The sequence below is a fragment of the Cynocephalus volans genome, chromosome 5, assembly GCF_027409185.1.
Source record: "Cynocephalus volans isolate mCynVol1 chromosome 5, mCynVol1.pri, whole genome shotgun sequence".
NCBI lineage: Eukaryota > Metazoa > Chordata > Mammalia > Dermoptera > Cynocephalidae > Cynocephalus > Cynocephalus volans.
In genome coordinates this window covers 45,786,267-45,798,326 of record NC_084464.1, presented here as the reverse complement: position 1 = coordinate 45,798,326, position 12,060 = coordinate 45,786,267, and positions in this window count along the sequence as shown.

Genomic DNA, 12,060 nt, shown 5'->3' with positions numbered 1-12,060 from the left:
GGGAGGGGAGAAGAGGGCGGAGGGGGAACCAGAGGGAGAGGCTGGGGGAGGGGCAGCCTGCCCCTTTGTCTGGAGCCGGGGGCTGGGGGTGGGGCGGGGTAGAGGCGCGCTGCTCCCTCCATCTTTGTGCCCTGCGCGCTCAACGCGCCCTTAGTAGGCCGTGAGTACAGTTGGCGGGAGGGCACTAAGTTGCGAGCCCTGGAGCCTTAACAGCGTTGAGTGGAGGGGCGATCCTTCAGCGTCCACCACCCTCCGACCCCAGGTCACAGGGTACTCAGCAACCTGGGCCCCCAGGTCTGAGCCAGGGATAGCCCCTCCAGAGCTGCGTGTCCCTAGACACAGCCCTCCCCAAGGCCGCCTAGGCTTCTAGGCCCTGACTCTGGACTCGGGTTGGCGGCGAGGAGGCAACAAGAGGGTCCCGGCAGCCCCCCTCCCCAGACACAGCTAATGGCTGGGTAGCTCTACCCCTCGTGTGACGTGTAGCCTAAGAGGGAGGTGGGAAGGGAGAGGGACTAACACCTCGAGTGGGCTGTGGGAACACTTGACCAACTTTTTGGCCCATTTCTACCAAGCCGACTTGATCTTATTTTTTCTTCTCTTATTTTCCCTCGTCCTGATTTCCTCACCGACTTGTTTTTTACATTGTATGGTGTGTATTTTTGTAAGCCACCTCAAACCCTCTCTGGAAAGAGGCAGGTATAAATAAATTCGTAGGCAAATAAATATAGTAGCTTGTTCCCCTCCAGCATTACCCACACCCTTGAAATCCAAATAACTCTCCACCCACTGACCCCCACCTCCATGCTTTTTGGATTTCAAATGCCCGGAATTCACGTCCTTCTCTTTCTTTTCTCTTTCTATGAGTATGAAGCAGAAGAGTGAGTGGTAGGGATAAAAAGATGAGTAAGACAGTCTCGGCCCCAGCGAATTTCATGTCTAGAGGAATCAGCACCGGGGATATACCAGAGAAAGCTGAATAGTAATTCACAAGATGCCATGAGGTAAAAGACATTTCATTCATTCAGTATTTATTGAGAGCCCAGTAGGTCCCAGGAACTGGTCCAGACTCTTGGGATACTCAGCTGAAGGAAGCAAAGTACCTGCACTCTTGAAACTTAGACTCGGGGGTCAGGTGCTGAGAGGGAAACAGGAGGAGAGGTCAGGAGCCCAGGGTTGTCAGGGAAGTCCTGGAGGAGATGGGCCCGGGCAGGCCTCTATGAGATTTGGATAGGTGGGAGGCTGGGGTCAGGACAGTCCAGACAGGGTGAGGGAGCTAGTCTAGGCCTGGTACTGGGACGTCAACCAATTAGCCAAGGCTTGCAGGGTCCCTCCCAGAGGAGCTGGTTGATATCAGAACTAGTCTTCCTCACAGGAAGTATTTTCTGATGATCAGAAGAGTCGGGTTATACGGTTTCCTCTAGGACAGCCCAATGAACTTCAGTGAATCCAACAGGAATGTCCAGGTCAACTTTATTTTTCAGGACAGCTGACTCTTAAGCTCGTTTTCTAGAAGATTAGACAGAAAGAGCAGTGTGGACGGTTCCATTTAGAGGTTGTGTTAGTCAAGGTTTTCTGAAGGGCTTAGAGATAAAGTGTGATGATGTTCTGCGTGTCCAGGCCAACATGGAATGTAGATGGGAGCAGGTAGAGGAGGAAAAGATCAGGAAGTGTCTAACCTCTTGTCAAAACCAAGATACTTTCTAAAGTATTCTGAAGAAAACTACACACAGAAAATGCACAAATCACAAGTGTTTGGCTCAATGCATTTTCACAAAGTGGACACCTTTGCATCACCAGCACCCAGCTCAAGAAACAGAACCAAAAAACCCAAGAAGTGGAACATCTCCAGCCCCGCTATGTAACCACAGTCCCAACTTGAACAGTATTGTTTGGTTTCACCTGTTTATGTACATGTATGGATGGAACCATATGTTACATACTCTCCTGAGTTAGTTTCCTTTGCTCAACATCATGTTTGTGAGATTAATCTGTGTTATTGAGTGTGGCTGCAGAATGAATATTCAGTTTCCTGGCTGCACTAGTTACATGGTGTGAATTTACCGCAATTTATCCATTTTGTTGAAGGGCATTTGGGTAGTTTCTAGTATGGAGCTATTACAAATGGTGGTATCACGAATGTTGTAGAATATGTCTTGGTGAGTAAATATACAAATCTCTGTTGGATACATGCCTGGGAGAGGAATTACTAGATCATAGGATATGTATGCCCAGCTTTAGCAAACTAGCAGAACATTAAGAGTGAAAGGTGCACTGTTAGTAGTTATGACCAGACAATGGGCATAAACCTGGCTTAGCCCATACCAACTGGGATTGACCCAGGCACATACCAACCAGGGTTGACCCAACCAAGCCAGAGGTAGGGTCACCCTGTTGTGCAGTGTTTGACCACTCTCCTTGAGAGTCACCCAGCTACTAGTGACTGGTCATCTGGCAGGATCAGGCCTCCAGGCCCTGCTGACCACAAGCTCTGCTGCCAGGAAGCCTGGCAGGCCTGCAGTGGGAGGAGGGCCTCTTCTGATTCCAACTTTCGAGGGAAAAACTCTCAAGTGAAAAGGAGGGCCCAGGAGGCAGGCCCCTGTCTGCCTCCCTGCTGTGAGCCAGCCACCTACCCTGCATCTGTGGACATTCTGCAGTCCAGGACACCATGGTCTTTATCAACTTTCTTCTTCAGGGCTGAATCCCCAGGAAAGCTCAGCTCCTTTCCACACTCGGGGAAAAAAAACCTAGGAAAAGGTGGAGTTGATTAGCATATACTGAATGCCTATGTTCTTTCTTTCTTTCTTTCTTTTTTTTTTTTAAAAAGATGACCAGTAAGGGGATCTCAACCCTTGGCTTGGTGTTGTCAGCACCACGCTCAGCCAGTGAGCAAACCGGCCATCCCTATATAGGATCCGAACCCGTGGCCTTGGTGTTATCAGCACTGCACTCTACCGAGTGAGCCACAGGCCGGCCTCCTATGTTCTTTCAAATCCCTTGACATCCCTACTGGTCATTAATGCTATTGCCCCCATTTTGCAGGTGTTAAAACTGAGTCTTGGGGCAGTTAAACAGCCCAGAATTCTGCCTCTTTCCCCAGAACTGCTATTCCCAGGCTGGGCAGGCTTTTTGCTTCTCCCAGTCTGGCCAGATGGATCCCTATGGTCACCATGCTAGGCACCGAGGATGTGGCCTTGAACTGGGTAGCTACATTCCTATTCTCAAGGGGCTTACATTGGGTGGCATCAGGTGACAGACAAGTACATGAGCAAAAGAAGAGTGAAGTTTGGAGGGAGGAAGTGAAGGGAAGGAGATATTGCTGTGTGAGCTGTGGAGACATGGGTTTTCTGCAGCAGGTCCAGCGTCCAGTCGCTTGCTTCATGGGGGTCAAGAAGCAGGTATATGGTGGCAGCAAGGCCTCCTGCCCCTAGATCACAGCTCAGCCATTCTGGTAGGGCTCCCTGATTCCCTACTGCTCTCATAGGGACAGAGGCCCACAAGTGTCGTTCCAGGAGACCCAGCCTGGAGCCGGCTCCTCCAGTTCTTCCAATAGTTCTGTAAGCACCTAATTCCAGGTTTTAAATCTCTTTCTATCTGAAATGTAAAACATGTTTTTCTTCTGCTCAAAATCCTCTAGGGGTTCCCATCCACACAGAGTAAAATGAAGTCCTCACAAAGGCCCATAGGGCCCTGCAATCTGTCCCCTCCCACCCCATTTCCTACCTGTTGCTCTCTCTGCTTCAGCCACATGGGCCTTTCAATGTTGCCCAGACCCACCAGGCACGGGCCCACCTCAGGGCCTTTGCACTTGCTGTTCCTGCTGCCTGACATATTCTTCCCCAGGGCTTGCCCACTCCCTGCCTTCGGGTCTCTGTTCAATATACTTTATCTACACTATTTAAAACTGTACACCTCCCCCAGCAACCCCCCATCCACTTTACCACACTTTTTTATTCTTATGACATTTATCAATTACTAATGTACTCCATAACTTCTCTATTTAACTATTTTCAATAATAAATGATGGGCTGGCTGGTCAGCTCAGCTGGTTATAGAGCACAGCCTTATAACACCAAGGTCATAGATTCAGATTCCCATACCAGCCAGATGCCTAAATAAATAAATAAATAAAATTAATGATATGTTGTGGTGCTTTCCATCCAGTTCCTTCCACTGAAATGCCAGCTCCATTAGGTCAGGAAATTTTATCTTTTGTGTTCGCTGGGGCATCCCCAGGGCCTAGCACAGTGTTCACACTCAAAAAATGTGTTGAATGAAGAATGATTAGCTAAAGTGGTTTCTATTACCCGCAAAGGCCACGCCACAGAGGGCATCAGTTCCCAAACCTCAAGGCAGAGAAGAGGGCAGGGATCTCAGCAATTGTCATGTGAGTGGCAGGGTGGCCCAGCCTGCGAGGGCTTCTGAGACAGGTGCGAGGGCTTCTGCACCATCCAGACACCTATTTTTTGTATCACCAGGTTAAAACCTCTGGGCTGTCATCACATGCTCTCCTGCTCACAGACTGATTTCTAGCAGGTATTACATTTAGGTTTTATAGTTTACCACCAGTCATGGGAAATGGGTTTCACATTTAGTCATAGGAGCTGGCATCCACCTGACAATTGCCTTGTCCCTTTAGCTGGGGTGCACTGGCTGGTTTGCTTGTTGGTGACCAGGCAGTGATGGCAGCTCACCAGAGTGAGCTGGGCTGGATAAGTGTAAGATTTATGCTTTACGTGAAACAAAATGCATTAGTTTCTCTTTGGTCTAAGTAACTACCTGACAATGTCCAGTCCCATGCAGACTTGGCAGGTAAAATGCCCCCAAACACAGTGCCCCCTCCCACCCAGGAAAGGTTGAAAATACATGCACTTTAAAGCTGTGTAGCCTATGAAAGATGCATTGTGTGAAGCAGAGGAAGAAGCGTGTTAGGGCAGTGACTGCATGTGTGTGACCCCAGTGTCTGGGTGCTGGAGTGTCTTTCAGAGTCTGGCTTGAGGCCCTTGGCTGTGTTTACCTCCCTAGGCCACACATTAGCTAGCTTTAGGATATGGGGTCTCAAGTCCTATAACTTTAGCCACCCATGTCACACTCACTGGGGAGCGGACCCTGAGCTTCCAGGGGATTCTCATATGGTTTTTAACTTCTCTTCCTCTTGTCTGTTTCTTGCTGGCTTTCTAAGCTGAGTGGGAGTGTGTCCAGGGATGTGGATGGGGAACAGGGACCCCAGGGTTGGCTGCCCCAGGCCTTGGAGAGTGATTGTTCATCATATCTGTGGGGAGGCTCCCTCTCCTCTCACCCCCAGTCTGGGTTTGCATGAGTTCTGGGCTGGCTCCTTCTGCTCTGCAGGTTGCGCCATTTACTGAACTAGGTTCACAGCTGGGGGATGCTGCCCTGACTGGGGAGATGTGTCTTGGGTTACACTGAGTGTGAAATCAGGACCCTGACTCGTTATCCTGAACCTTTCTTAGGGCTCAGAGTGTGGTCCTGGGGTCTCCATGCTGGGAATGGGCAGGAGGGGGTGCAGCCTGCCTGATCCCAGAAGCACATGGGTCACATGAGGCTGGACTCACAGCCCCACTAATTGGAGGCCAAAGCCTGGAGATGGAACTGAGAGTAACGAGTAACATGGAGGTCGAGGGGCGTGGGAGCCTGGGATAGGGAGAAGATGGGGTGCGGGAGGGGCCGACACCAATTTGGAGATTTGTGGGATCCTCTAGGGCCTTGTTTTGTTCTCCACACCCGCAAGCCTCGCACCAGGGTCTGAGGGGTCTTGGTGCTCAGCAAAATTTTGGTGAAAAGATGGATGAATGAGAGCAAAAGGGACTGGGGGAGGGGAAGAGGAAGTGGGTAGCTGGGGGGAGGGGAGAGAAGAAGAGTGGGGGAGGGGAGGTAGCCGCTGGCGGGAGAGTGGAGGAGGGAGGTAGGCCAAGCTGGGCGAGCCTGCTGGTCCGGAATCTGGCTAGGAGATGGCGGCGGGGAGGGGCCCAGCCGGCTTCCCCCTCGCACCAGCCTGGCTTAATCCTCCAAGTCTGCTCCCTGCTCACCCAGTCCCCAGGCCTTACCCCTCGCCCCCCGAAATCCTGGGGGTCATTATGGCCTCCAATAGCTAGTCTACACTGTAAATAGATGGGTAGCCTCTTTGTTTTCTTACTTTCTGGGACCCCGGCCACTAGGGTGTTTGTGATCCTCTGGGACTAAAATACCTGAGTGGCCTGGGGGGTGGGCAATGTGAATCTGGTGGACAAGCCAGGCTGGGACATGCCCAGCCCCTGTCTTATCTCGGAGGTCTGAATAGTGGGAAATACAGCTTCTTGGAACTAGACATGCCTTGGAGAGTCTGGGGTGGGGTCTCTAGGTGCAGAATGGCGAGCTGGTGAGCAGAGAAAACCCAGGGGCCTGCCCCACTGGGCTGGCAGCTGGCAGGGCCTCCCCTGGGAAGCATTGGAGCTCTCTGTGGACAGTCCCAGGAAGGAGCTGTTGACAGCCATGTTTCTGGGTCACCATCCAGGGTGACCTGCCAGTTTCAGGCCTGGGTGAGGGGAAAGGGCGGGTCTGCATCCCAAGCCCAGGCCCTGCTGCCTCCTTTGTCTGAGCACTTCAGGGCCTGCTCCCCTCCCCCACTTCCAGCCTTGCTGCTGCCTCAGTCTTGGACCTGGGGATCCCCCAGAAAGGGACTGATTGTTTATCCCCACACTTCCCTCGGGCTTGTGGGCCTGCTGGCCTACCAGCCCAGGTGCAGGTAGAGTGTATAAAGTTGATCCAAAGCCCCTCCCACAGCAGCCTCTTGGCTTGGGGCCCTCTTCTCCACCCCTTCGCCCTGGGATCTGTCCGCAGTTCAGATGCTTCCCTTTCCCAGCTGTTTTGTCCTTGGTGGGAGGGAGCTTTGAGGGCAGGATGGCTGTTGTGGGCAGAAAAGAGGGCCAATCTTTCTCCTAGTTCGCAGAGAGGTGTGGTGAGGTTGGCACCTGGCTCCTGGTGCCCCCACCCACCTCAGTATTGGCCTGGGTCCATCTTAAGAGGGTGGATGATCCCTTGGAAGTCTACAATGCTTTTCTCCCAAGAGCTCAAAGCACGCATTACATAGTCAGTGAAACTGAGGTCCAAAGAGGTTAAGTATCTTGCTGTAGCAAGAGGTAGAAATGGATAAAAAGTGGAGGGTCTGGGGGTGCGGCAGGGGGCTAGGCTGTCTTTGGTGGCAAGTGTTGGGAGTGGAGAGGATGCAACTCGAGACAGGGAGGCTGTGCCCTGTGCCCTTTTTTGTTGGTGGCTGGCCAGTACAGGGATCCAAACCCTTGACCTTGCCGTTATCAGCACCAAGGGATAACATTTTTTTTTTTTTTTGTGACCAGCTGCACCGCGCACCGGCCATCCCTATATAGGATCCGAACCCGCGGTGGGAGCGCTACAGCGCTCCCAGCACCACATTCTCCCGAGCGCGCCATGGGGTCGGCCCCCAAGGGATAACATTTAATGAGCACCTCATTGCTTCAGGTGCATTGCTCCAATCCACACAGGGGAGTAATGTCATGTCCCCATTTCATAGATGGGGAAGTTGGGGCTCGGCAATGTCTGGTGACTTGCCAAGGCCAGTGGCAAAGCCTGGATTCAGCACTGTACAGATATCTGCAGGTCTTGCTTGTTCTTGGACTACGGCCCTCACCACCCCAGTAACTACGGCCAGAGTCAGATCACCCCCAAACCAATTTTACTCATCCCCTTACCCTGCTCTACTGTTCTTATATTCCATAGCCCTTATCTCATTCAAGGCCATGCTACCCAGTACAGTAGCCACTAGGACACGTGGCAGCTGAGCACTTGGAATGTGGCGAGTCAGAACTGAGAGGTGCTGGAAGTGTAAGTATTCACTGGATTGCCAAAGCTTAGTACGAAAAAAAAAAATGTAGAGGCTGGTGGGATAGCTCAGTTGGTTAGAGTATGGTGGTCATAACACCATGGTCAAGGGTTGGGATTCCCATACTAGCCAAACACAAAACCTCCTTGATAGTTTATTGTACATTGATTACATGTTGAAATGGTAATATCTGGATGCATTGAATTCAATAGAATATATTATTCATTTCATGTGTTTCTTCTTATCATTTTAATGTGGCTACTAGAAAACAACATTTACATTTGTCGTTCCTATTCTATTTCTATTGGACAGTTGCTGGTCTAGATAACTTGCTTATTTATTATTTATTGTCTCCCCACTCACCCAGGATGCTTGCTCTTAGAAGGCAGGGCATTTTGTTCACTGTCCTGTCCCAGGTTTTGAGAGCCTGGGATGTAATATTTCTGTAATTGAATCGAACCTATTGATTCCTGGACAACCTCAGAGGATTAGATGAGCCTGGGGATGTGGGGCTTTCGTCCCTAGTCCTCCAGAGCTGTAGGACTTCAAGTTGGCCGCCTCCCTCTACCACACCCCACGAGGCTCCAAGAGGTGACCTGGTAGACCCCCAAAGGGGTCCTTCTTGACGACTGCCCCGCCCCACGCCGTGTGGAGGAAGTGGGTGTGGGGTCTGGCCGCAGGTGAGCAATGCTGGCTGGAGGGCACTGGCAGAGCCTTTCGGAAGCGGACAGCAAGACCGCCCTGTGGAGGGACAGGGTGTAGACTGTAAGAGCTGCTGGGACCCTCGGTGCTGCCCCCTCGCCCACTCCCACAGGCACGCACAGGCCGGGCGGACGGCGGGCGCGTACCTGGGAGCCGGCCTGGCCCCGCGGCCTCGGTGGCTGCCCGGGCTGTGCGTGTTATTGTCCGGGGGAGGATATGGGTGGGGGTGTGTCCCGCTCGGGCTCACACAAGGTCACTGTGTCAAAGGAGCGTTTCGAACACTTTCTCTTTTCCTGCGATTCGATTGCGGCTCCGAAAGCCTCTTCCGCAGGGACTTCCCTCTGCGCCTGACTCACGCTGCCTCATGCGTGTGACTCAGGCCGGGCACCTCGCCAGCCCCGCGCTCCCCGCCACCCCCACCCCACTCCCTATCCCCACCCCCGGCCCGACACCGCCACCGAGCTGCCGCCTGCCGCAGGGGCCGAGCCAGGGGAGGGACAGGCGGCGACGCGGGGCTGGCAGTGCAGGGACGGGGCCTGCAGAGTGGGCGCAGCGGAGTGGAGACGGGGGCTGAGGGGCAGGGCGCGACAGCTAGAGCAAAGAGTTGCAGAGAAGCTGAGCTCTGGGAAGATGAATGAGAAGTGCGAGAAAGCCTGCTCTAGGGAAAGGCAGAAAGAAACGAGGACAGAGAGACTGAGACAGGGACACAAGAAGACTGGGGGGAAATGGGGGAAGGAGAGAGAGACAAAATGGGGAAGGACCGAGAGGAGAGAGGCAGAAGCCTCTGTTGAGGCGAGGTGAAGGCAGACAGAGATGGGAGGGTGGGAGCCAGACAAGAGCACACTGCCCCTGAGGCCTGCTAACACTTGGGGCTGGTGGCCTGTCCTAGGAGGGACCACAGCTTATGAGCCTTGCTCTCCTCTAGCTCCACCTTCCCAGCCCTCTGACAGTGGGTGAGTTACTGCATGTCTCTGGGCCTAAATCTTCTCATCTGCAAAATGGGGGGGGGGGGGGAGGGTAATCCTGCCTCCCTGTGCTTGCTATTCTCCCTTCATCCACTCCTCCTCTGCACCACCTGTCCCTGTCCTGATGGCTCTACCAGGGAGGCTGACCTCTTGACCTGTGGCCTTGGGGCCCTGGTTTGGCTCTTGGTCTGGCTGTGGTTGTGTCCCTCCATGATGAGTGCTCCATTGCTCTTTCAGCCCTGGGAGTCACAGTGACTTCCCATCATTGTGGGTCCCAATGCCTCCCTGCTACTGGGGATCACCTTCAGTCTGCCAACACCTCTGCAAAGAGCCCCTGCATCGAAGCCTTCTGAGCCCTCTGGGTTGGATTCCATTTCCTGCCTGGGTCCTGACTGCTACATGGCAGGGTGAGCACTAACTGAGCTTGGCTCCCAGAAAGTGCTCAGTAAATTGCTGCTATTATTATCACCTTGCTCCTTCCTCAGGATGGGGCTGGGGAGAGATGGTGATCATTAGGGGAGTGACACAGGACCTAAGAAAGCTCCTGGATGCCTGTAGCTCTTCAAATCATCACTGTGAATCTGTGAAGCAGGGATGGGGTTATTAGCTTCATTTAAATGAGAAACACGAGGCTGAGGCATTTAACAAGCTACACAATGGAATAAGAGCAGTGCCAGAGTGGGCTGTTTCCTGTGGGTAATGGGCCAGGTCAGGGAGAGGCAACTATGAATAACAGTAATAGTAACGATGATATATTGATATTTCCCAAGTACCATACACTGTTCAGATGTATCCTTACAACAACCCAATGAAGTGGCTGCTATCCTTGCTGCCATTTTACAGTGACATAACAGGCACAGAGAAGTTTAGTAACTTTGCCAAGGCCACACAGCAGAGCTTGTCTGGAGCACAGCCAGTCTGGCTCCAAATCTGCCGCTCACTCTGAAACTCTCCTAGGTACTCCCTTGGATATGAGTTGGGCTGGGGTGGGGAGGGCAAGCCGGGTAAGCACATTCCATACAGAATACACAGCATGGACAAAGACTTGGAGGGAGAAGAGCTTGTCTAGTGGATTTCAGAAACAACCACTGTGCTGTAGTGCATGCTACAGGATAGAAAAAGGATGTGGGAGACTTTGCCAGTGGTGAGAGTAAATGGAAGCTGGATGTTGGGGTGCCCACTGTCAGCCAAGGGCAGGCACTTTTTTGCAGAAGGTAATGGGGAGCCATAGAACAAGTTGGCGTTTTAGAAAGGATTACTCTGAAATTCATGGGAGATACTGTTTTTCTCATACCAAATGGCAAAGAGCTTTAAAATGATAGGTCTCTGTTAGCAATGTTTCAGCCCACTGAGTCCTCTCACATGTTGCTGATGAGACTGAGTCGGTTTGACCTTTCTGGAAAGCAGCTGAGCCATGTGTAGTACTTGAAGTGAGTTCAGCCCTATGACCTGTTAGTCCCTTTTCTAGGAATCTCCTCTGACATAATTAGAAGGGGTCAGAGATTTATGTTCCAGAGTCTGAAATTCATTCCATCATTATTTAAAATAATAATAATAATAGGAAACAAGGAAGGAGTAGGTAAAATAAATTAAGAGAGGAATATGATGGAATGTTTTACAGCAATTAATAAAAATTTTTCAAAGAGAGTAAGTGCCATCAGGAATGCTAAAGAATCCTAGAACTCCTGGAACTAGTAACAGTTCATCATGGCCACAGGATATAAAATTAACACATGAAAATCAATTATATTTCTATACGTTAGCAATGAAAAATTGGAAACTGAAATTAAAAAGACAATACTATTTATAATAGCACCAAAAATAAAGAATGAAAAAAGGAAATACTTGAGTTCAACAAAACCTACACGACACACACAGGATGTTCTAACAAAACACATAGGATGTTTCTGCTGAAAATTACAAGATGCTATGAAAGAAATCAAAGAAGAGGGAAGAAAAAAAAAAAGAAATCAAAATCTACATAAAAGGAGAAACACACCGTGCTCATGGATTGAAAGACTCAACTTAGTGACTTACTGAAGATGTCATTTCTCCCCAAACTAATTGAATTAGTTCCCTAGGTTTGCTGTAACAAAGTACCACAAACGAGGCAGCTGAAAACAACAGAAATGTGTTGTCTCACAGTTCTGGAGGCTAGAGGTCTGAATCAAGATGTGGGCAGGACCAAGCTTTCTCCAATGCCTCCAGGGGAGGATCCTTCTTTGCCTCTTCCTAGCTCCTGGTGGCTTCCCTGCAGTGCTTGGCATTCCTGGGCTTGGAGCTGAAGCACTTCAACTTCTGCCTCTGTTGTCACATGGTGTTCTCCCTGTGTCTGTGTGTCTCTTCTCCTCTTATAGGGACACAGATATATTAAATCAAGGGCCCACCGTATCCACTATGACCTTATGTTAACTAATTACATCTGCAATGGCCCTATTTCGAACTAAGGTCACTTTTGAGGTATTGTAGGTTAGGACTTTAACATATCTTTTTGGGGGACATGATTCAACCCATAACACTGATCTATAGATTTAACATAAT